This window comes from Bombina bombina, chromosome 5, assembly GCF_027579735.1.
Source record: "Bombina bombina isolate aBomBom1 chromosome 5, aBomBom1.pri, whole genome shotgun sequence".
Classification (NCBI taxonomy): domain Eukaryota; kingdom Metazoa; phylum Chordata; class Amphibia; order Anura; family Bombinatoridae; genus Bombina; species Bombina bombina.
The window spans coordinates 448054067-448079671 of record NC_069503.1 but is presented as its reverse complement, the minus strand read 5'-3'; positions in this window follow the sequence as shown (position 1 = coordinate 448079671).

Here is a 25605-nt window from a genome sequence, read left to right as displayed (position 1 = left end):
ATGATTAACTCCTAAACCACCACTCACGGAGCCCACCGCAAGCTACTCTATACATATTAACCCCTAAACCGCTGCTCCCGGAGCCCACCGCCACCTACATGATACCTAGTAACCCCTTATCCTGCCCCCCCATAATAAAGTTTTTAACCCCTATCCTGCCGATCCCGCACCTCGCCGCAAATAAATAAATAGTTTAACCCCTAAACCGCCGCTCCCTGACCCTGCCGCAACCTATATTAAATTTATTAACCCCTAATCTGCCCCCCCTACACCGTCGCCACCTATAATACATTTATTAACCCCGACGCGGAACATCCTTCTTTCCCGACGGACTACCGACGAATGAAGGCTCCTTTAAGGGACGTCATCCAAGATGGCGTCCCTTCAATTCCGATTGGCTGATAGGATTCTATCAGCCAATCGGAATTAAGGTAGGAAAAATCAGCCAATCAGATTTTTCCTACCTTAATTCCGATTGGCTGATAGAATCCTATCAGCCAATTGGAATTGAAGGGATGCCATCTTGGATGATGTCCCTTAAAGGAGCCTTCATTCGTCGGTAGTCCGTCGGGAAAGAAGGATGTTCCGCGTCGGCGGGATGAAGATTCAAGACCCGGCTTCGAAGATGACCTCACCCGGATAGAAGACTTCTTCAGCGCCTCTTGGAAGATGACATCGCCCGGATGGAAGATTTCTTCAGCGCCGCTTGGTGGATGACTTCATCGGATGGAAGATTTCTTCAGCGCCCCTTGGATGATCACTTCTGCCGGTCCGGATGTCCTCTTCAGTTACATCGGTGGCTCGGCTGAGTGAAGACAACTAAAGGTAGGATGATCTTCAGGGGATTAGTGTTAGGTTATTTTAAGGGGGGTTTGGGTTAGATTAGGGGTATGTGGGTGGTGGGTTTTAATGTTTGGGGGGTTGTATTTTTCTTTTACAGGCAAAAGAGCTGAATTCTTTGGGGAATGCCCCCACAAAAAGCCCTTTTAAGGGCTGGTAAGGTAAAAGAACTTTGAACTTTTTTAATGTAGAATAGGGTAGGGCATTTTTTTTTGGGGGGGGTTGTTATTTTATTAGGGGCTTAGATTAGGTGTAAGTAGCTTAAAATTGTTGTAATATTTTTTTAAATGTTTGTAACTTATTTTTTTTATTTTTTGTAACTTAGCTTTTTTATTTTTTGTACTTTAGTTAGTTTATGTAATTGTATTTAATTGTAGTTATTTGTAGGTAATTTATTTAATTTATTTAATGATAGTGTAGTGTTAGGTTTAATTGTAACTAAGGTTAGGATTTATTTTACAGGTAATTTTGTATTTCTTTTAGCTAGGTAGTTATTAAATAGTTAATAACTATTTAATAACTATTCTAACTAGCTAAAATAAATACAAAGTTACCTGTAAAATAAATATAAATCCTAAGATAGCTACAATGTAATTATTAATTATATTGTAGCTATCTTAGGGTTTATTTTACAGGTAAGTATTTAGTTTTAATTGGGAATAATTTATTAAAGTATAGTGTAGTGTTAGGTGTAATTGTAACTTAGGTTAGTTTTTAGTTTACAGGTACATTTCTCTTTATTTTAGCTAGGTAAGCTATTAAATAGTTAATAACTATTTAATAGCTATTGTAACTAGTTAAAATAAATTGAAAGGTACCTGTAAAATAAAAATAAATCCTAAGATAGCTACAATATAATTATTATTTATATTGTAGCTATATTAGGGTTTATTTTATAGGTAAGTATTTAGTTTTAAATAGGATTAACTTAGTTAATAATAGAAATATTATTTAGATTTATTTAATTAATATTTAAGTTAGGGGGGTGTTAGGGTTAGTGTTTGACTTAGGTTTAGGGGTTAATAAATTTATTACAGTGGCGGCGGTGTAGTGGGGGGCAGGATAGGGGTTAATAAATTTATTATAGGTGGCGACGGTGTAGGGGGGGCAGGATAGGGGTTAATAAATTTAATATAGGTTGCGGTGGGTTCAGGGAGCGGCGGTTTAGGGGTTAAACTGTTTATTTATTTGCGGCGAGGTGCTGGATCAGCAGGATAGGGGTTAATAACTTTATTATAGAGGGCGACGGTATAGGGGGGGCAGGATAGGGGTTACTAGGTATAATGTAGGTGGCAGCGGTGTCTGGGAGCGGCGGTTTAGGGGTTAATACATTTATAAGACTTGCGGCGGGGTCTAGGAGCGGCGGTTTAGGGGTTAGTAACTTTATTTAGTTGCGGGAGGCTCCGGGGGCGCCGGTATAGGGGGTAGAACAGTGTAGTTTAGTGTGAGTGCTTAGTGACAGGCTAGCAAGAAAGCTGCCAAACAGCCGAAGAGCAGCGAGATCGGATGAGTGATAACTCTCACAGTCCGCTGCTCATCGCCCCGCGGCTTTTTGACAGCTTTACTTGATAACTTAGGCAAATTTTTTTCAGGTCTGCGGCGGCGATGTGAGGCGAGCTTAGGCGGGCGTATTGGGCCGACGAAGGCAGGAAAGTTGACACGTTGATAACTACCACCCATAGAGTGAGAGAAATAGAGAGAGAGATGTATTCACACACCAAAAAACAAACAAAAACAAACAGCCAAAATAATATATATATATATATATATATATATATATATACACACACACACACACACAGACACAGAGGGAGAGAGAAATAGAGAGGTGAGAGAAATAGAGATATGTATTCACACACACACAAAAACAAACCAAACAGCCAAAAAAATTTTTTTATATATATATATATATATATATATATATACACACAGACACAGAGGGAGAGAGAAATAGAGAGGTGAGAGAAATAGAGAAATGTATTGACACAAAAAAAAACAACAAACAGCCAAAAAATTAATAAAATATATACACACACACACACACATATATACAGACACAGAGGGTGAGAGAAATAGAGAGGGTTATTCACACATAAACACACACAAAAAAAACACCCAGCCAAAATAAATAAATAAATATATGTATATGTATATATATATATATATATATATATATATATATATATATATATATATATATATATATATATATATATACATACACACACAGACACAGATGGAGAGAGAAATAGAGAGATGTATTCACACACAAAAAAACCAAACAGCCAAAAAAAATTAATAATATATATAATATTTTTATTGTTTCGGTTAATTTTGTTTGTTATTTTTTGTAATGGTAGGTTTTTTCATTTTTTGTAATTTTAGTGGTTTTTATTTTTTGTAATGTTAGGTTTTAGTGTAAGGTAGCTTAGGTTTTATTTCACATGTAAGTTTGTATTTATTTTAGCTAAGTAGTTAGTAAATAGTTAATAACTATTTACTAACTAGTCTACCTAGTTAAAATAAATACAAACTTACCTGTGAAATAAAATTAAACTATTAGTTATATTGTAGCTAGCTTAGGTTTTATTTCACAGGTAAGTATGTATTTAGTTTTAAAAAGGTAATATTTAGTTAATAATTGTAACTTTAATTTAGCTCTGTTTTAATTATGTTAAAGTTAGGGGGTGTTAGGGTTAGGGTTGCGGTTAAGGTTAGGTTTAGGGGTTAAAATAGTTTAATTTAGGTTTTTGCGATGTGGGGGGCTGTCGGTTTAGGAGTTAATAAGTTTATTTAGTGGTAGTGATGTGGGAGGCCAGAGGTTTAAGGGTTAATAACTTTATTTAGTGGGGACCAGCGGAATAGGGGTTAATAGATTTATTATAGTGTGGGCGATGTTGGGGTGCAGGGGAATAGGGGTTAATAACTTTAGTATAGTGACGGCGTTATCAGGAGTGGCAGATATCAATGGGGCTGCGTTATGGAGCTTTTCATTCCACGATCACAGGTGTTAGTTTTTTTTCTAACCCGCTCTCCCCATTGATGTCTAGGGGGAAAGCGTGCACAAGCACATCAAAACAGCGCTTGTATTTTGTGCGGTATGGAGCTCAACGCAACCAGATCGCACGCACATGTCGGCTGTTTCAAAACTTGCAATGGCAGGGCTATGGAGGAACTTTTGTTGCGTTCGTTTCGCACCCCGTTGCGCCCATAACTTGTAATCTACCTGATTGTTAATTTTATAATCATACCTCAGGTCTGTGCTCAAACCCTGCTCTGACCTTTCAACAATACTGAGATATTGAAAGACTTAATAGAAAAAAGCATTTACTATAAAAAACATTTTTTCATATAGAGAAAAGAATTTACAAAATTGCTCTTTTAAGATTGAATGGAATTATATTTATATATTACCTACAAATGAATAGTTCATAAAATTGTATATTATTAATTCTATTTTTTTTAATATTTATTTTTTAAATGTTTTGAATGCAGTGGAATAAATTAATGTGACAATTACAATTTACATAACAGACTTTATTAGACTTTAGACTTAGAAGTCTAGACTAGCAAACTGAGAAAATAAATTTGCACTCATCAAACTAGTAATGTAAAACTGTCACTGATCTAAAGCAGAGACATACAAACACTAAAATACAATTGCACACGATTTTTTCACATTAATTAAATAAATATAAATAACCAAACAGCAATAAAGCCACAAACACAATGATTAACTCCGAGACTCTTTTAAATGAGATTCAATATAAAGTTTTTGATTAATATTGATTACACTGCAGTTCCACTTCCTAGTTTTATGAAAATGGAATAGAAGTGTTCAGCGAATCTGTCTGCGTGAGAGAGAGAGACAGAGAGAGGTACAGACGCAAAGAAAAATAGAGAGAGAGAGAGAAGAAACACAGAGACAGAGAGAGTAGGTAGCCAGGAGAGAGAGATTGAGAGACAGAGAGTCAGAGATGTAGAGATGACAGAAAGAAGGAGACAGAAAGGGAGGGAGAGAGAAACATTTAGTTGCATTCCAGTAAAATTAAAATTAGATCAGACATTGGTCAAGAAAAAGCTATGAAACTATAATTTTTTGCTTCATAAAAATGTGGATATTTCACATGTTTAGGATGTTCATATTGTAATGGTTTACATTTTTTACATCCATATACTGACAGGAAGTATCCTATTAAAGGATACTTCACATGTAATACTGGTGTTATATATCTGTGTCCGTGTTGCCTATTATGGTCAAGATTACGAGCAGTGTTCTCTCTAAGGACAGTTTTGTGAGCGGCCCAGCAGTGAAACAGTTAATTAGATTATTTAGCAAACACTACACAATACAGACAGCAAGGTGGTATTCCCTTATTAACTGTTTCACTCCTGGGCTGCACACAAAACTGGCCTTAAAGGGAACACTGATTACGAGTGGTACACTGACTGCTGTGTGCAAACAATATCGGGTTTTATATCGACTTTTAAAAGTAAATGCATTAACTCAAGCGCAATGGTGATTTACACTCGTTGGGTTAGCATGACTTAAGAGCTTGTGAAAAGGGTAGGGGAAGAAAAAAGTTGCATTAAACACAACATACATATACTTAAAAGTACTGTTACACTCATATAAAACACTCTAATAAAAATTATAAAAAAAAATATTTAAAGTTTTCGGGGCTCAAAGCTATATGGTGTTTGAAAAAACGGGCTGCGAAGGGCTTTTAAGGGACATTAAACCCCAATTTTTACTTTCATGATTTAGAAAGAGCATGCAGTTTTAAACAAATTTCTAATTTACTTCTATTACCTAATTTGCTTCATGCTCTTGATATTCTTTGCTGATAGATAGGTAGGTAGGCTCAGTAGCTGCTGATTGGTTGCTGCACATAGATGCCTCATGTGATTGGCTCTCCCATGTGCATTGCTCTTAATTCAGCAAAGGATATCTACAAAATTAAGCAAATTAGATAATAGAAGTAAATTGGAAAGTTGTTTAAAATTGTATTCTCTATCTGAATCATGAAAGAACAAATGTGGGTTTAGTGTCCCTTTAACATACATATGCATACATAGACATGTCTTAATATGTGTATGTATGCATAAATATATGTTATATATGTGTGTACATATGTATTTAAGAATTTATGTGTTTTACTGTATATTTTTTCAGTATGTATAATAGTTTTAATAATATTTATTAATGTTTTAATATTTTAGATTTAATATTTCAATAACGTACATTGAAGTTAGCAATTCTTCATGTGCACTAACCCTACTGGGTTAGACCTAAATCGTGAAGCCGGATGCGTGTCATGCATATTTTACATTTCTATGTACTACACATAGAAAATAAAATATTTTTTATTATTAAATATATGTATTTACAGTAAAAAAGTACATTGTTTCGTATTTGAAGAATATTGGAATGAAAAATATTCTCCAGTTGGGTTAGAGCGCAAGGCAATATATGTTTTGTTTTTCTGCAATCTCCTTTGACTTCTATGGGGAGAAGTTAACCCACACTACTCAACATAGGCAAAAAAATCTCCATCTATAGAAGTTTATGCTCGGGCGGGAGCTCTAAATGGCACTCCACTCGTAATCTAGCCTTATATGTGGGTGAGACAACACGTAAAGCCCATGAACGGATTACAGAGCCTAAATCTAACATCAGTAATATTAATGAAAAATTACCAGAAGTTTTTAATTTTATGGAAGCAAGTCATACAATTACCCAACTGGGCTAGTGTTGCAGGGTTTTTTTTCGCAATCGCAAAAACACTGCTAGAGTTAAGTTTTTGCGCTTGTCAGGTGGCATTCATATTACAAGTTTAAAAAAAACGTATTTTAGTGCTAGCGTTAACCTGAATAGCGTGAAAAACCTTACTTCCGTTTCGTGTATGCATGTATTTATTCCCCCAATTTCAATGAAGAAAAAAAAATTGTTGAAAAAAAACACTCATCGTGCAAACAACATAGCATATTCGCATAAGCAAATGTGAAATATCTACAGTAAATACATAGTTAAAATCTTTATTAAATATGAATATTGCATAAATATGTTTTATCATGTTTTTATGTTTTTATATGTGTATATATGACTGTAAATACATATATACGCATATAAATACATTAATATATATGTACACAAAGAAAACATTTATATATATATATATACACATATACATACAAATATATGTCTCAATGTTAATGCCCTTAGACTGCCTTTTTTAATTCAAATAACCGAAATCTCAAATCTTTGAGCCCTTATAATTTAATTGTCCAATATTTATTTTTATTTTTTTATTAGACAGTGTTAATATGAATGTAACTGTACTTTTAAATGTATTTTTAAGTGTTTTGTGCAACTTTTTTGTTTCGGAAAACAAACAGTTAACCACAGCTCTGAGATCATGATAAGTAATGAAGCGTAAATGGCTGTTGCGCTAGCGCAATCATGATTTTGCTTCACTTGTAATATTAGCACAATGAAAAAGGCTTGCAAAAACAGGCGTTTGCGCCTCAATAGTAATCTAGCCCATAGGTTTCAGAAAACAGAACAGGTACCTCACGTGATAGAGTTCTGACTATGTTTTTATTAATGATATTTACTAACATAAGAGTGGGTAGTGGATCAGGTCTTTGGTATGCCGTGAGTTAAATGGGATTGATGATGCCATTGATTAATGGGAGGAGTTTGAAATGTATTGTTTAAAAGCAGGCTATATATGTAAGTGTTTTATACTTAATTAAGGACATGCGTATCTGGAACACTGTATATTTTCTTATTCACTAGTATTAAAACCTTATGACTTATTGGAGTGCTGCTGCAATTTGATTTACTCATACATGTTGCACAGTGATTTGTTGATGTGCATAGGAGTTTTTTTAAATTGTTTCAGGATTTTCCATAGTAAAGGCCTAATGATTTAAATCTCTCCACTCTAGCAAGATGATATAATACATATCATTAGTACTTCAAGGTCCCTTGACAATCATTTATCTTTCTATGCAGAGTTCTGGATGTGAAGGAGAGACACCTGCATTGGACAATAATGCTCAAAAAAAGCCCCTAAAGATTTGACGATATTTGTCTCCATGCCAGAGAGCTTTTGATTATCAGGCCCTAAGTGAGATAGGATAAATAACATTTAAGAGGCTTTTCAAAGGGTGTGTCCCAAAACTGTTTATTTTTATATACAGGTCTTTTGAAATGCAGTGATTTATTTCTGGTGCATAAAGAAATAAATTACAATAATGTCCTTTTAAACAGTGCTCTATCATGGTAGAAATTTGTTGAGTTTAAAGGGGACATGAAACTAAAACAAATTCTTTCATGATTCAGATGGTGCAGGCAAATGTAAATAACATACCAATTTACTTCTATTATATAATTTGTTTGTTCTCTTGGTATCCTTGGTATGCTCAGGAGCTGCTGATTGGTGGCTGCACATATATGCCTTGTGTTATTGACTCACCTATAGCTAGATTACGAGTTTTGCGTTATGAGTGAAAGCATCGTTATGCTTCATAACAATGCTTTTTCCTTAACGCCGCTATTACAAGTCTTGTAGGTATAGGTGTACCGCACACCTTTTAGCCTGTCAAGCAACGTCAGTACCGCACTTTTAAAAAAGTCATTTTTCAATGGGACTCCCATAGCGCTGGTATTACGAGTTTGCCTGGGAGGGCAAAAAGTAAGTAAGATCTGTACCGCCATCTAAATAAACCTTACAATTATTACCTAAATAATTCCTAAATAATTCCTATTTAAAAATAAATACATACTTACCTGTAAAATAAATCTAAGCTAGCTAATAGTTATATTGTAGCTATTTTAGGTTTATTTTTATTTCACAGGTAAGTTTGTATTTATTTTAAATAGGTAGACTAGTTAGTAAATAGTTATTAACTATTTAATAACTACCTAGTTAAAATAAATACAAATATACCTGTAAAATAAAACCTAACCTGCCTTACACTAAAAACTAACATTACCGTAAAATAAAATAAATTAAAGTATTAAAATACAATTTTCTAAATTACAAAAACCCCCACTAAATTACAAAAAATAAAAGAAGAAATTATCAAAAATAAAAACGAATTACTCCTAATCTAATAGCCCTATTAATATAAAAAATCCCCACAAAATAAAAAACCCTAGCCTATACTAAACTGCCAATGACCCTTAAAAGGGCCTTTTGTGGGGCATTGCCCCAAAGAAATCAGCTCTTTTACATGTAAAAAAAAAAATACAAACACCCCCAACAGTAAAACCCACCACCCAAACAACCAACCACCCCCCCAATAAAAACCTATCTAAATAAACCTAATCTAAACATTGCCCTGAAAAGGGCATTTGGATGGGCATTTCCCTTAAAAGGGCATTTAGATCTTTTACATTGCCCAAATCCTAAACTAAAAAAAATCCCACCCAAAAAACCCTTAAAAAAACCTAGCACTAACCCCCAACGATCCACTTACAGTTATCGAAGTCCGGACATCCATCCTCATCCAGCCAGCGAAGTCCTCATTCAAGCGGCAAGAAGTTTTTCTCCAGGAGGCCTCTTCGATCTTCATCTATCCGGTGAAGTCCTCATCCAAGCGAGAAGAAGTCTTCATCCAGATGGCATCGTCTATCTTCATCCATCCGGCGTGGAGCGGGGTCCATCTTCAAAACATCCGGCATGGAGCAACCTCTTCTTACGGTCGTCTGCGTCAACTGAAGGTTCCCTTTAAGTGACATCATCCAAGATGGCGTCCCTTGCTTTCCTATTGACTGAAAGAGTTCTATCAGGAAATAGGAATTAAAGGGTTAGGTTTAGGGGTTAATATATTTATCTGTAGTGGGGAAACAGGAAGGCGCCAATAGGGTGATAACGTAAAGAACCCTGACAGGTAAGTATGAGGAGAGAAAGGTACTCACAAGCAGGGCGGCACTTGAACGTGCCTAACCAAGCGGGCCGGGACCACAGCGTCGCCCGGGAGACTCACAACGGCAACAACAACCAATCCTCGAGCCGGACCAAGTTCCGTGTGGCCAATCAGGAACGCTGGATGATAACACACCTCCCTCTTCGTATGCCGATTCCGAACACTGGCAAAAAGGGTAGGAGATAGGAATATACAGTGTATGGCTCTCCTGAATACCGAGAGTTTGATTTACACAAGCCAACAAGCTGGAAAGAGGAAGGAGCAAACTCCAGCAAAGTTACTTAAACCAATTTATTAAAAAGTATAAAAACAATGCATAAAAGCAACGCGTTTCTCGGGAGGTGTGTTATCATCCAGCGTTCCTGATTGGCCACACGGAACTTGGTCCGGCTCGAGGATTGGTTGTTGTTGCCATTGTGAGTCTCCCGGGCGACGCTGTGGTCCCGGCCCGCTTGGTTAGGCACGTTCAAGTGCCGCCCTGCTTGTGAGTACCTTTCTCTCCTCATACTTACCTGTCAGGGTTCTTTACGTTATCACCCTATTGGCGCCTTCCTGTTTCCCCACTACAGATTTCCTAACCGTCGACGCACGCTACAGAAGAGCAGCCTTATATCGGATTGTTTGTTATTGATTTTCGGATTCGTCACCGTAGGCGCACCTCCATCAAGGACTTTTCTTGTTTTTAATATATTTATATAGTGTTAGTGATGTTGGAGGCCAGAGGTTTAGGGGTTAATAACTTTAGTATAGTGGCAGCGACTTTGGGGTGGCAGATTAGGGGTTAATAACTGCAATGTAGGTGGCGGCGATGTTAGATGCAGCAGATTAGGGGTTAATAACTGTATGAAGGTGACAGTGATATCGGGAGTGGCAGATTAGGGGTTAATAGTTTTATTTAGGTGGCGGCGATGTTAATGGCCACAGATTAGGGGTTAATAACGTAATGTATGTGGCGGCGATGTCAGGGGCAGAAGAGTAGGGGTGTTTAGACATGGTTTTTATGTTAGGGTGTTTAAACATAACTATTTCTTTCCCCATAGACATCAATGGGGCTGCGTTACGGAGCTTTTGTTTCCGCAATCGCAGGTGTTAGGCTTTTTTTTTGCCGGCTCTCCCCATTGATGTCTATGGTGAAATCGTGCACGAGCACGTCAAAACAGCGCTTGTATTTGGGTGCAATATGGAGCGCAACGCAACCATTTCGCCGCACAAGCCTGCTTTTTGTAAACCTGTAATAGCAGCGATATAGGGAGGTGAAATAACACCGCTTTTTATGGCAGTCATTAATTTCCCTATAGCGTTCAAAACTCGTAATCTAGCTGCTAAGCTGTTTAACCCCTTAACGCGGGTAGGGAGCGGGTGGGAACCGCTACACTACAGAAAAACGATGGGAGAAAAGTGGCAGTGAGGGCCAAATATATCTAAAGAATGTTGATCTAAGAGATCTGGGAGGGGGTGGGGGGTTGGTCTTTTGGGGGGGGTAAACTACACTACAGAAAAATATTTTAAAAAAGAATAAAAACAAATGTGTTACTATAAACTGGGTACTGGCAGACAGCTGCCAGTACCAAAGATGGCTGCTAATAAGTTAGAGGGGGATGGGTAAAGAGCTGTTTGGGGGGTATCAGGGAGGTTGGGGGCTAAGGGGGGATCCTCCAGAGCAGCATATGTAAATATCCCTTTTTTTAAAAAAATTTTTTATCAAGGATAGCTTTTTTTTTTAGTACTAGCAGACTTTCTGCCAGTACTTAACATGGCGGGGACAATTGTGGGGTGAGTGAGGGAAGAGAGCTGTTTGGGAGGGATCAGGGGGTGTAATGTGTCAGGTGGGGGGCTGATCTCTACACTAAAGCTAAAATTAACCCTGCAAGCTCCCTACATGCTACCTAATTAACCCCTTCACTGCTAGCCATAATACACGTGTGATGCGCAGCGGCATTTAGCGGCCTTCTAATTACCAAAAGCCATGTATGTCTGCTATTTCTCAACAAAGGGGATCCCAGAGAAGCATTTACAACCATTTGTGCCATAATTGCACAAGCTGTTTGTAAATGATTTCAGTGAGAAACCTAAAATTGTGAAAAATTTTACTTTTTTTTTTATTTAATCGCATTTGGCGGTGAAATGGTGGCATGAAATATACCAAAATAGGCCTAGATCAATACTTAGGGTTATCTACTAAACTACAATAAAGCTAAAATTAACCCTACAAGCTCCCTACATGCTCCCTAATTAACCCCTTCATTGCTGGGCATAATACACGTGTGGTGCGCAGCGGCATTTAGCGGCCTTCTAATTACCAAAAAGCAACACCAAATCCATATATGTCTGCTATTTATGAAAAAAGAGGATTCCAGAGAAGCATTTACAACCATTTGTGCCATAATTGCACAAGCTGTTTGTAAATAAATTCAGTGAGAAACCTAAAGTTTGTAACAAAATGTGTGAAAAAGTGAACAATTTTTTTTATTTGATCGCATTTGGTGGTGAAATGGTGGCATGAAATATACCAAAATGGGCCTAGATCAATACTTTGGGATGTCTTCTAAAAAAAAATATATACACGTTAAGGGATATTCAGGGATTCCTGGAAGATATCAGTGTTCCAATGTAACTAGCGGTAAGTTTGAAAAAAAGTTGTTTGGAAATAGCAAAGTGCTTCTTGTATTTATTGCCCTATAACTTGCAAAAAAAGCAAAGAACATGTAAACATTGGGTATTTCTAAACTCAGGACAAAATTTGGAAACTATTTAGCATGGGTGTTTTTTGGTGGTTGCAGATGTGTAACAGATTTTGGGGGTCAAAGTTAGAAAAAGTGTGTTTTTTTCCATTTTTTCCTCATATTTTATATTTTTTTTATAGTAAATTATAAGATATGATGAAAATAATGGTATCTTTAGAAAGTCCATTTAATGGCGAGAAAAACGGTATATAATATGTGTGGATACAGTAAATGAGTAAGAGTAAAATTACAGCTAAACACAAACACTGCAGAAATGTAAAAATAGCCTTGGTCCCAAACGGTCAGAAAATGGAAAAGTGCTGTGGTCATTAAGGGGTTAAACTTGCATTCTCTATCTGCATCATGAAAGAAAATTTGTGGTTTTTATGTAACCCAAATTAAATAATGTTTATATGAATATTTTATACAGGGAGTGCAGAATTATTAGGCAAATGAATATTTTGACCACATCATCCTCTTTATGCATGTTGTCTTACTCCAAGCTGTATAGGCTCGAAAGCCTACTACCAATTAAGCATATTAGGTGATGTGCATCTCTGTAATGAGAAGGGGTGTGGTCTAATGACATCAACATCCTATATCAGGTGTGCATAATTATTAGGCAACTTCCTTTCCTTTGGCAAAATGGGTCAAAAGAAGGACTTGACAGGCTCAGAAAAGTCAAAAATAGTGAGATATCTTGCAGAGGGATGCAGCACTCTTAAAATTGCAAAGCTTCTGAAGCGTGATCATCGAACAATCAAGCGTTTCATTCAAAATAGTCAACAGGGTCGCAAGAAGCGTGTGGAAAAACCAAGGCGCAAAATAACTGCCCATGAACTGAGAAAAGTCAAGCGTGCAGCTGCCAAGATGCCACTTGCCACCAGTTTGGCCATATTTCAGAGCTGCAACATCACTGGAGTGCCCAAAAGCACAAGGTGTGCAATACTCAGAGACATGGCCAAGGTAAGAAAGGCTGAAAGATGACCACCACTGAACAAGACACACAAGCTGAAACGTCAAGACTGGGCCAAGAAATATCTCAAGACTGATTTTTCTAAGGTTTTATGGACTGATGAAATGAGAGTGAGTCTTGATGGGCCAGATGGATGGGCCCGTGGCTAGATTGGTAAAGGGCAGAGAGCCCCAGTCCGACTCAGACGCCAGCAAGGTGGAGGTGGAGTCTTGGTTTGGGCTGGTATCATCAGAGATGAGCTTGTGGGGCCTTTTCGGGTTGAGGATGGAGTCAAGCTCAACTCCCAGTCTTACTGCCAGTTTCTGGAAGACACCTTCTTCAAGCAGTGGTACGGGAAGAAGTCTGCATCCTTCAAGAAAAACATGATTTTCATGCAGGACAATGCTCCATCACACGCGTCCAAGTACTCCACAGCGTGGCTGGCAAGAAAGGGTATTAAAGAAGAAAATCTAATGACATGGCCTCCTTGTTCACCTGATCTGAACCCCATTGAGAACCTGTGGTCCATCATCAAATGTGAGATTTACAAGGAGGGAAAACAGTACACCTCTCTGAACAGTGTCTGGGAGGCTGTGGTTGCTGCTGCACGCAATGTTGATGGTGAACAGATCAAAACACTGACAGAATCCATGGATGGCAGGCTTTTGAGTGTCCTTGCAAAGAAAGGTGGCTATATTGGTCACTGATTTGTTTTTGTTTTGTTTTTGAATGTCAGAAATGTATATTTGTGAATGTTGAGATGTTATATTGGTTTCACTGGTAAAAATAAATAATTGAAATGGGTATATATTTGTTTTTTGTTAAGTTGCCTAATAATTATGCACAGTAATAGTCACCTGCACACACAGATATCCCCCTAAAATAGCTATAACTAAAAACAAACTAAAAACTACTTCCAAAACTATTCAGCTTTGATATTAATGAGTTTTTTGGGTTCATTGAGAACATGGTTGTTGTTCAATAATAAAATTAATCCTCAAAAATACAACTTGCCTAATAATTCTGCACTCCCTGTATAAACTAACAAAAAAGATTTCCAATTTCCTAAATAGTAGTTGTACTTGTAATATACTTTAGGTACTGTTCCTATGATACTCACTTATATCATAGTACATGAAGCTTATTTTTATTTTAAAATTATATAATGAATATATGCACTGATGGCAAAAAAAGATGATTACAAATACAGCTGGAACTGTCACTGTTATGAAGTGTGGCTCACAAAATATATTGAAAAATGTATTATTGTCCTTGGATTTTAATGTCACAGTCTGAGTGCTTTATATTTTATTCTTTATACTTCCTATTCATACTTTCTATAAAAGTGGTATGTACACTAAAAATCATTGTTTATTTCAAAGAATAAAGTTTTTTTCTTGCGCTGCAGAAGATATGCTTCTCTTCAGTATTATTTGCCTCCCTCAAAGGACAAAATAAAAAAAGAATAATATCTATTGGGTAATAGGAAGAGATGCGCTGTAGAGCTAATATCTAAGGCCTAGATTTAGAGTTCGGCGGTAGCCGTCAAAACCAGCGTTAGAGGCTCCTAACGCTGGTTTTGGGCGCCCGCTGGTATTTGGAGTCAGTGATTAAAGGGTCTAACGCTCACTTTTCAGCCGCGACTTTTCCATACCGCAGATCCCCCTACGCCATTTGCGTAGCCTATCTTTTCAATGGGATCTTTCTAACGCCGGTATTTAGAGTCGTTTCTGCAGTGAGCGTTAGAGCTCTAACGACAAGATTCCAGCCGCCTGAAAATAGCAGGAGTTAAGAGCTTTCTGGCTAACGCCGGTTTATAAAGCTCTTAACTACTGTACCCTAAAGTACACTAACACCCATAAACTACCTATGTACCCCTAAACCGAGGTCCCCCCACACCGCCGCCACTCGATTAAAATTTTTAACCCCTAATCTGCCGACCGCCACCTACGTTATATTTATGTACCCCTAATCTGCTGCCCCTAACACCGCCGACCCCTATATTATATTTATTCACCCCTAATCTGCCCCCCTCAACGTCGCCGACACCTAACTTCAATTATTAACCCCTAATCTGCCGAGCGGACCTGAGCGCTACTATAATAAAGTTATTAACCCCTAATCCGCCTCACTAACCCTATCATAAATAGTATTAACCCCTAATCTGCCTCCCTAACATCGCCGACACCTACCTTCAATTATTAACCCCTAAACTTCCGATCGGAGCTCACCGCTATTCTAATAAATGGATTAACCCCTAAAGCTAAGTCTAACCCTAACACTAACACCCCCCTAAGTTAAATATAATTTTTATCTAACGAAATAAATTAACTCTTATTAAATAACTTATTCCTATTTAAAGCTAAATACTTACCTGTAAAATAAATCCTAATATAGCTACAATATAAATTATAATTATATTATAGCTATTTTAGGATTAATATTTATTTTACAGGCAACTTTGTAATTATTTTAACCAGGTACAATAGCTATTAAATAGTTAAGAACTATTTATTTAATAGTTACCTAGTTAAAATAATAACAAATTTACCTGTAAAATAAATCCTAACCTAAGTTATAATTAAACCTAACACTACCCTATCAATAAAATAATTAAATAAACTACCTACAATTACCTACAATTAACCTAACACTACACTATCAATAAATAAATTAAACACAATTGCTACAAATAAATACAATTAAATAAACTAGCTAAAGTACAAAAAATAAAAAAGAACTAAGTTACAGAAAATAAAAAAATATTTACAAACATAAGAAAAATATTACAACAATTTTAAACTAATTACACCTACTCTAAGCCCCCTAATAAAATAACAAAGCCCCCCAAAATAAAAAATTCCCTACCCTATTCTAAATTAAAAAAGTTACAAGCTCTTTTACCTTACCAGCCCTGAACAGGGCCCTTTGCGGGGCATGCCCCAAGAATTTCAGCTCTTTTGCCTGTAAAAGAATAAATACAATACCCCCCCCCCCCCAACATTACAACCCACCACCCACATACCCCTAATCTAACCCAAACCCCCCTTAAATAAACCTAACACTAAGCCCCTGAAGATCTTCCTACCTTGTCTTCACCATCCAGGTATCACCGATCCGTCCTGGCTCCAAGATCTTCATCCAACCCAAGCGGGGGTTGGCGATCCATAATCCGGTGCTCCAAAGTCTTCCTCCTATCCGGCAAGAAGAGGACATCCGGACCGGCAAACATCTTCTCCAAGCGGCATCTTCGATCTTCTTCCATCCGGTGCGGAGCGGGTCCATCTTGAAGCAGGCGACGCGGATCCATCCTCTTCTTCCGATGTCTCCCGACTAATGACGGTTGCTTTAAGGGACGTCATCCAAGATGGCGTCCCTCGAATTCCGATTGGCTGATAGGATTCTATCAGCCAATCGGAATTAAGGTAGGAATTTTCTGATTGGCTGATGGAATCAGCCAATCAGAATCAAGTTCAATCCGATTGGCTGATCCAATCAGCCAATCAGATTGAGCTCGCATTCTATTGGCTGTTCCGATCAGCCAATAGAATGCGAGCTCAATCTGATTGGCTGATGGGATCGGCCAATCGGATTGAACTTGATTCTGATTGGCTGATTCCATCAGCCAATCAGAAAATTCCTACCTTAATTCCGATTGGCTGATAGAATCCTATCAGCCAATCGGAATTCGAGGGACGCCATCTTGGATGACGTCCCTTAAAGGAACCGTCATTAGTCCGGAGACATCGGAAGAAGAGGATGGATCCGCGTCGCCTGCTTCAAGATGGACCCGCTCCGCACCGGATGGAAGAAGATCGAAGATGCCGCTTGGAGAAGATGTTTGCCGGTCCGGATGTCCTCTTCTTGCCGGATAGGAGGAAGACTTTGGAGCACCGGATTATGGATCGCCAACCCCCGCTTGGGTTGGATGAAGATCTTGGAGCCAGGACGGATCGGTGATACCTGGATGGTGAAGACAAGGTAGGAAGATCTTCAGGGGCTTAGTGTTAGGTTTATTTAAGGGGGGTTTGGGTTAGATTAGGGGTATGTGGGTGGTGGGTTGTAATGTTGGGGGGGGGGGTATTGTATTTATTCTTTTACAGGCAAAAGAGCTGAAATTCTTGGGGCATGCCCCGCAAAGGGCCCTGTTCAGGGCTGGTAAGGTAAAAGAGCTTGTAACTTTTTTAATTTAGAATAGGGTAGGGAATTTTTTATTTTGGGGGGCTTTGTTATTTTATTAGGGGGCTTAGAGTAGGTGTAATTAGTTTAAAATTGTTGTAATATTTTTCTTATGTTTGTAAATATTTTTTTATTTTCTGTAACTTAGTTCTTTTTTATTTTTTGTACTTTAGCTAGTTTATTTAATTGTATTTATTTGTAGCAATTGTGTTTAATTTATTTATTGATAGTGTAGTGTTAGGTTAATTGTAGGTAATTGTAGGTAGTTTATTTAATTATTTTATTGATAGGGTAGTGTTAGGTTTAATTATAACTTAGGTTAGGATTTATTTTACAGGTAAATTTGTTATTATTTTAACTAGGTAACTATTAAATAGTTCTTAACTATTTAATAGCTATTGTACCTGGTTAAAATAATTACAAAGTTGCCTGTAAAATAAATATTAATCCTAAAATAGCTATAATATAATTATAATTTATATTGTAGCTATATTAGGATTTATTTTACAGGTAAGTATTTAGCTTTAAATAGGAATAAGTTATTTAATAAGAGTTAATTTATTTCGTTAGATAAAAATTATATTTAACTTAGGGGGGTGTTAGTGTTAGGGTTAGACTTAGCTTTAGGGGTTAATCCATTTATTAGAATATCGGTGAGCTCCGATCGGAAGTTTAGGGGTTAATAATTGAAGGTAGGTGTCGGCGATGTTAGGGAGGGCAGATTAGGGGTTAATACTATTTATGATAGGGTTAGTGAGGCGGATTAGGGGTTAATAACTTTATTATAGTAGCGCTCAGGTCCGCTCGGCAGATTAGGGGTTAATAAGTGTAGGTAGGTGTCGGCGACGTTGTGGGGGGCAGATTAGGGGTTAATAAATATAACATAGGGGTCGGCGATGTTAGGGCAGCAGATTAGGGGTACATAGGGATAACGTAGGTGGCGGCGTTTTACGGAGCGGCAGATTAGGGGTTAAAAGTGTAATGCAGGGGTCAGCGATAGCGTGGGCGGCAGATTAGGGGTTAATAAGTGTAAGGCTAGGGGTGTTTAGACTCGGGGTACATGTTAGAGTGTTAGGTGCAGACGTAGGAAGTGTTTCCCCATAGGAAACAATGGGGCTGCGTTAGGAGCTGAACGCTGCTTTTTTGCAGGTGTTAGGTTTTTTTTCAGCTCAAACAGCCCCATTGTTTCCTATGGGAGAATCGTGCACGAGCACGTTTTTGATGCCGGCCGCGTCCGTAAGCAGCTCTGGTATCGAGAGTTGCATTTGCGGTAAAAATGCTCTACGCTCCTTTTTTGGAGCCTAACGCAGCATTTGTTTGAACTCTCGATACCAGACTTAAATTTATGGTGCGGCCAGAAAAAAACCCGCAGAGCGTTAACAGCCCTTTTACCGCCGAACTCTAAATCTAGGCCTTAATGTGCAAATATCAGAGATTCAGAAGAGAGAATTGTGTGTAAGTTGAGCTAAGACAATATTTATTTCCAGAATATCAATAATATTTCAAACTTTATGTAATATATATATATATATATCTCGGTTGGCCAACCATTAAATAGAAGATAAATAAATTAATAAATAAATAATGAAAAATACAGGAAATTAAAATAGGAGTGCTGTTATGATATAAATACTGGAATAAAACAAGACCTCAGTGTGAGTATATTTTCATACGTTGTTTAACTTATACAGTATATAAACTCAGTTCCTTGTATCATTGGGATAAACTATTTTAGGATAGATTTCTATATTGGACCTGTTATATTCAAGTGTTCAAATAAGCAATCACACTATTTAACAGTCCAGTGATGGTTTGCAGTATCCATGTACTGTTTGACTAATACCCAGAGGACATAATTAATAATCACTTCCTTGCAATGTAAATAATTGTATCCACATTTAGGATAGGAGATGTGATTACCTCTTCTCCATGAAGTCCTGAGTAGTAGCCTCCATTTTGTTGTCATTTTTTGTATTTTTTTTTGCTGCCGCTCAGAAATAGAGCTGATTCTGGAGCCTTTTTGTAGTGATTTCCGCCGCGGGTTTGTTCTGTCTCACATGTGTGTTTCTGCCTCTACAGTTCTATGGCAAGTGGTCGGCAGGGTTAATCCAAATAGGACCAGGTATTTGAATCCTGGAGTATGCAATTCAACTTCTCACAGAAATAAAAAAAAAAATGAAATTTTAGAAATAAATTACTGAAAAGGAAAACATCATAAAGTACACTGCAAAGTATTTTACTACAAATAATTAAACATTTTCTGATTTAAAGGGGTATGAAACAGAACATTTTTCTTTCATGATTCAGTCAACACCAGAATATTTGTAGTTTAAAAAGATGGATAATCCCTTTATTACCCATTCCCCAGTTTTGCATAACCAACACAGTTATATTAATACACTTTTTACCTCTGTCATTACCTTGTATCTAAGCCTCTGCAGACTGCCCCATTATTCCAGTTCTTTTGACAGACTTGCATTTTAGCCAATCAGTGCTGACTCCTAGGTAACTCCACGTGCGTGCGCTCAATGTTATTTATATGACACACATGAATTAACGCCCTCTAATGGTGAAAAACTGTCAAAATGCATTCAGATAAGAGGCGACCTTCAAGGTCTAAGAAATTAGCATATGAGCCTAGATTTAGCTTTCAACTAAGAATACCACGAGAACAAAGCAAAATTGGTGATAAAAGTAAATTGAAAAGTTGTTTAAAATTACATGCCATATTTGAATCATGAAAGTTTATTTTGGACTTGACTGTCCCTTTAAACATATTTCCAATTTTACGTCTGTTATTAATTTTGCTTCATTCTATTGGTATCTTTTGTTGAAGGCACAGCAATGCACTACTGGGAGTTAGCTAAACACATCAGTAATCCAATGACAAGAAGCATATAGGTGTAGTCACCAATCAGCAACTAACTCCCAGCTCCTGAGCCTACCTAGGTATGATTTTAAACAAAGGCTAGCAAGAGAACAAAGCAAATTAAATAATAGAAGTAAAATGGAAAGTTGTTTAAAATTACACGCTCTATTTGAATCATGAAGAATTGGGGGTTGTGTCCCTTTAAGTCCATTGATCAATAATGATTACTAGTTGCACAGGACATAGCATGTAAAAAATATTTAAAATAGTAGCCTAGGCAAACATCCAAGTTATATTTGGATATTTTTGTGTTTGCATTTTTTTTTTTTTTTTGCTATTTAGTAGTTAAACGGGGGGGGGGGGATTTATACAGTGGTGTTTTATTTTTATGTAGGTTTTTGCAATTTTCAGAGATACTTAGAATTAAAAGAAGCCTATAGAATGTAAGCTCACAATTCCACCTGTCCTGTCAATCATTTTATGTAAAGATGGCTTACAGTGACCCAAGGGCAGGGCCCCCTACCATTATGATTTATATAATGATTTAGGATTATTGTACCCCATAACTGTATACTTAAAGGGATAGTAAACACCAAAAATGTTATTGTTTAAAAAGATAGATAATCACCATCTCCCAGTTTTGCATAACCAACACTGTTATAGCAATGTACTTTTTACCTCTGTAATTACCTTGTATCTACGCTTCTGCTGACTGCCTCCTTATCTCAGATCTTTTGTCAGAATTGCATTTCAGGCAATTAGTGCTGACTCTTAAATAACTCCACGTGCGTGAGCATACTGTTTTTAAAATGAAACGCATGAACTAACGCACTCTAGCTGTGAAATCTGTCAAATGCATTCAGATTAAAGGCAGCCTTCAAGGGCTTAGAAATTAGCATATGAGGCTACCTTGGTTTAGCTTTCAACTAAGAATACCAAGAGAACAAAGCAAATTTGATGATAAAAGTATAATAGAAAGTTGTTTAAAATTGCATGCCCTATCTGAATAATGAAAGTTTAATTTGGAATTTACTATCCCTTTAATGTTACAGTGCTGCATAATATGTGGGTGCTTTAAAAATAAACAATAATAATAATGATAGTAATAATCCTTACAGAAGTTAAACAAAGGTGATATATGAAATATTAATTAAGTATTGAGGAGGATTAGTTAATATATGTAAATGCATTTTTTCACTTAAAGTGACATTTTGGCCAAAAATGGAATCCACATTGGTGCATTTCAGTTTTAAATAGAATCATTTTTGTAATAAACATGTAATAGCAAAAATGCTTCCAATAAAAGTTATAGCTGTTTCAAAAGTGTATCTAGTTATGCACTGTGCACCAGCATTTTAAACACACCACTTGTTCAGAGAACCTAAGGAGCTTGTACCATCTGGTAATGATTCACTTTGTTAATTTCTGACATGTCACAAGTCCCACTGGTGATCTAAGCAGCTGCAGTATTTAAAATGTTGTTGCACTGAGAATATGTAGCTATATATTACATGCATGTGCAGAGAACAATCAGCTAGATTACGAGTTTGGCGTTATGAGTGATAAAGCAGTGTTATGCTTCATAACGCTGCTTTTTCCCTAACGCCGCTATTATGAGTCTTGTAGGTATAGGTGTACCGCACACCTTTTTGGCCGTCACACAATGTCAGTACCGCATTTTTTTAAAAGTTATTTTTTCGATGGGGCTCCCATAGCGCCGGTATTACGTGTTTGCCTGGGAGGCCAAAAAGTGAGCGGTACACCCTATACTGACAAGATCTGTACCACCATCTAAAGTCAGTAGTTATGAGTTTTATGCTACAGCTTCGTAATGTAAATCTCATAACTAAAGTGTTAAAAAATACATTAACACCCATAAACTACCTATTAACCCCTAAACGAGGCCCTTCCGCATCGCAAACACTATAATAAATTTATTAACCCCTAATCCGGACATTCCCGCCACTATTAAAATTTATTAACCCACATTCCGCAGCTCCCCAACATTGTCGCCACTATAATAAACTTATTAACCCCTAAACCGCTGCCCTTCCGCATTGCAAACACTATTTAAATATAAAACAACAAAAAATATATTGGTGCACATCCAACCACTTAAGTCCACTCTTTCATGGCATATTTGTATATGCTTCTGTCTGCCAAATATACTTACATAGCTTCTAATAAGATTGGGATACATATCTCGCAATAATATGAGCCTATATCTGTGCTGCAAAAACAAATATACTTCTATCTGCTAAATATACTTACATAGTTCAAATAAGATTGGGATAAGCATCTCGCAATAATATTGACTTATATTTATGCTGCAAAAAAAAAAAAATTTGCTTTAAAAACTGCCTTTAACCCCTTAATGACCAACGACGTGCAGGGTACGTCCTCCAAAAAAATGTCCTTAACGACCAAGGACGTACCCTGCACGTCGTTGGTCTTTGAAAGCAGTGGAAGCAATCCTGATCACTTCCAGCTGCTTTCATGTTATTGCAGTGATGCCTCGATATAGAGGCATCCTGCAATAACTTTTTTAAGCAGTCCGATGCAGAGAGAGACACTCTGTGGCCCTCTCTGCATCGGCTATGATCGTTGGTGGGTGGGAGCGTGTCCAGGGAGGCGAGTGGGGCGGCTATCAGTAGAGGAGGGGGGCGGGATCGCGTGCGCGCGCGTGCACGGGAGCGCTCGTGCGCGTGCACGGGAGCGTGTGCGCGCATGTGCACGTGTCAAACTGCATAAAAAACTTAGAACTGAAGTGGAAGAGGCACAAGGTGGGAATCAGTGGGAGAGAGGGTGGGAATAAAAAATATTAATGATCTGGGAGAGGGTGGGGGGTTGGGTGTTAAGGGGGGTAAGCTACACTACAGAAAATCTTAAAATAAACTTTTGATTTCAAACTGGGTACTGGCAGACAGCTGCCAGTACCCAATATGGTGCACAATAAGGCAGAGGAGGGGGGTAGAGAGCTGTTTGGGGGGATCAGGGAGGTTGGGGCTAAGGGCGGGGGGGTCCTACACAGCAGAATTTTTTTTTTTTTTAAACAAAAAAAAAACAAACTTTTATTTTAGTACTGGCAGACTTTCTGCCAGTACTTAAGATGGCGGGGACAATTGTGGGGTGGGGGAGGGAAGACAGCTGTTTGGGAGGGATCAGGGGGTGTGATGTGTCAGGTGGGACACTCTACACTAAAGCTAAAATTAACCCTGCAAACTCCTTATAAGCTACCTAATTAACCCCTTCACTGCTAGCCATAATACACGTGTGATGCGCAGCAGCATTTAGCGGCCTTCTAATTACCAAAAAGCAACGCCAAAGTCATATATGTCTGCTATTTCTGAACAAAGGGGATCCTAGAGAAGCATTTACAACCATGTGTGCCATAATTGCACAAGCTGTTAGTAAATAATTTCAGTGAGAAATATAAAATTGTGAAAAATGTAGCGTTTTTTTCAATTTGATCGCATTTGGCGGTGAAATGGTGGCATGAAATATACCAAAATGTGCCTAGATCAATACTTGGGGTTGTCTACTGCACTACACTAAAGCTAAAATTAACCCTACAAGCTCCCTACATGCTCCCTAACTAACCCCTTCACTGCTGGGCATAATACACGTGTGGTGCACAGTGGCATTTAGCGGCCTTCTAATTACCAAAAAGCAACGCCAAAGCCATATATGTCTGCTATTTCTGAACAAAGGGGATCCCAGAGAAGCATTTACAACCATTTATGCCATAATTGCACAAGTTGTTTGTAAATAATTTCAGTGAGAAACCTAAAGTTTGTGAAACAATTTGTGAAAAAGTGAACAATTTTTTTTATTTGATGGCATTTGGCTGTGAAATGGTGGCATGAAATATACCAAAATGGGCCTAGATCAATACTTTGGGATGTCTTCTAAAAAAAAATATATACATGTCAGGGGATATTCAGGGATTCCTGAAAGATATCAGTGTCCCAATGTAACTAGCGCTAATTTTGAAAAAAAGTGGTTTGGAAATAGCAAAGTGCTACATGTATTTATTGCCCTATAACTTGCAAAAAAAGCAAAGAACATGTAAAAATTGGGTCTTTCTAAACTCTGGACAAAATTTAGAAACTATTTAGCATGGGAGTTTTTTGGTGGTTGTAGATATGTAACAGATTTTGGGGATCAATGTTAGAAAAAGTGTGTTTTTTTCCATTTTTTTCCTCATATTTTATAATTTTTTTATAGTAAATTATAAGATATGATGAAAATAATGGTATCTTTAGAAAGTCCATTTAATGGCGAGAAAAACGATATATAATATGTGTGGGTACAGTAAATAAGTAAGAGGAAAATTACAGCTAAACACAAACACCGCAAAAATGTAAAAATAGCCTTGGTCCCAAACGGACAGAAAATGGAAAAGTGCTGTGGTCATTAAGGGGTTAAATGAAATTCGATCTTAGTCACACAATATGATCATATTCTGCTAAGCCAGTCTCCACTTACAAGGTGTCCCACAAAGACGGGCCCTACTCTAACCAGTTTACACACTGCAGCAAGTCATGTCTACACAGTGTGAAGCTTTCTAGCTTATTAAGTATATTTATCTGGAACACACCTGGGCTGGGTGGCATGCATTAACCAAAGGGGAGGGATTTGGTCAGCTCCCTATTTAAGAAATACAACAAAGGGTTTTTTTTTGGTTAAGCACACCACAAAGGACTGTTTAATCTTAACACATATATTGTGGGAGTGCTACCAAAGTGACCAAAATAATTACAAAACAACAAAAAATATTGGTGCACATACAACCACTTAAGTTCACTCTTTCATGGCATATTTGTATATGCTCCTGTCTGCCAAATATACTTACATAGCTTCTAATAAGATTGGGATAAATATCTCGCAATAATATGAGCCTATATATGTGCTGCAAAAACCTATTAACCCCTAAACTGCCGCCCTTCCGCATTGCAAACACTATTTAAATATAATTAACCACTAATCTGCCGTCCGCCCACATTGCCGCTTTAATAAACCTATTAACCACTAAACCGCAAGCCCCCCACAACGAATTACACTAAAATAAATTATTAAACCCTTAACCTCTGACCTCC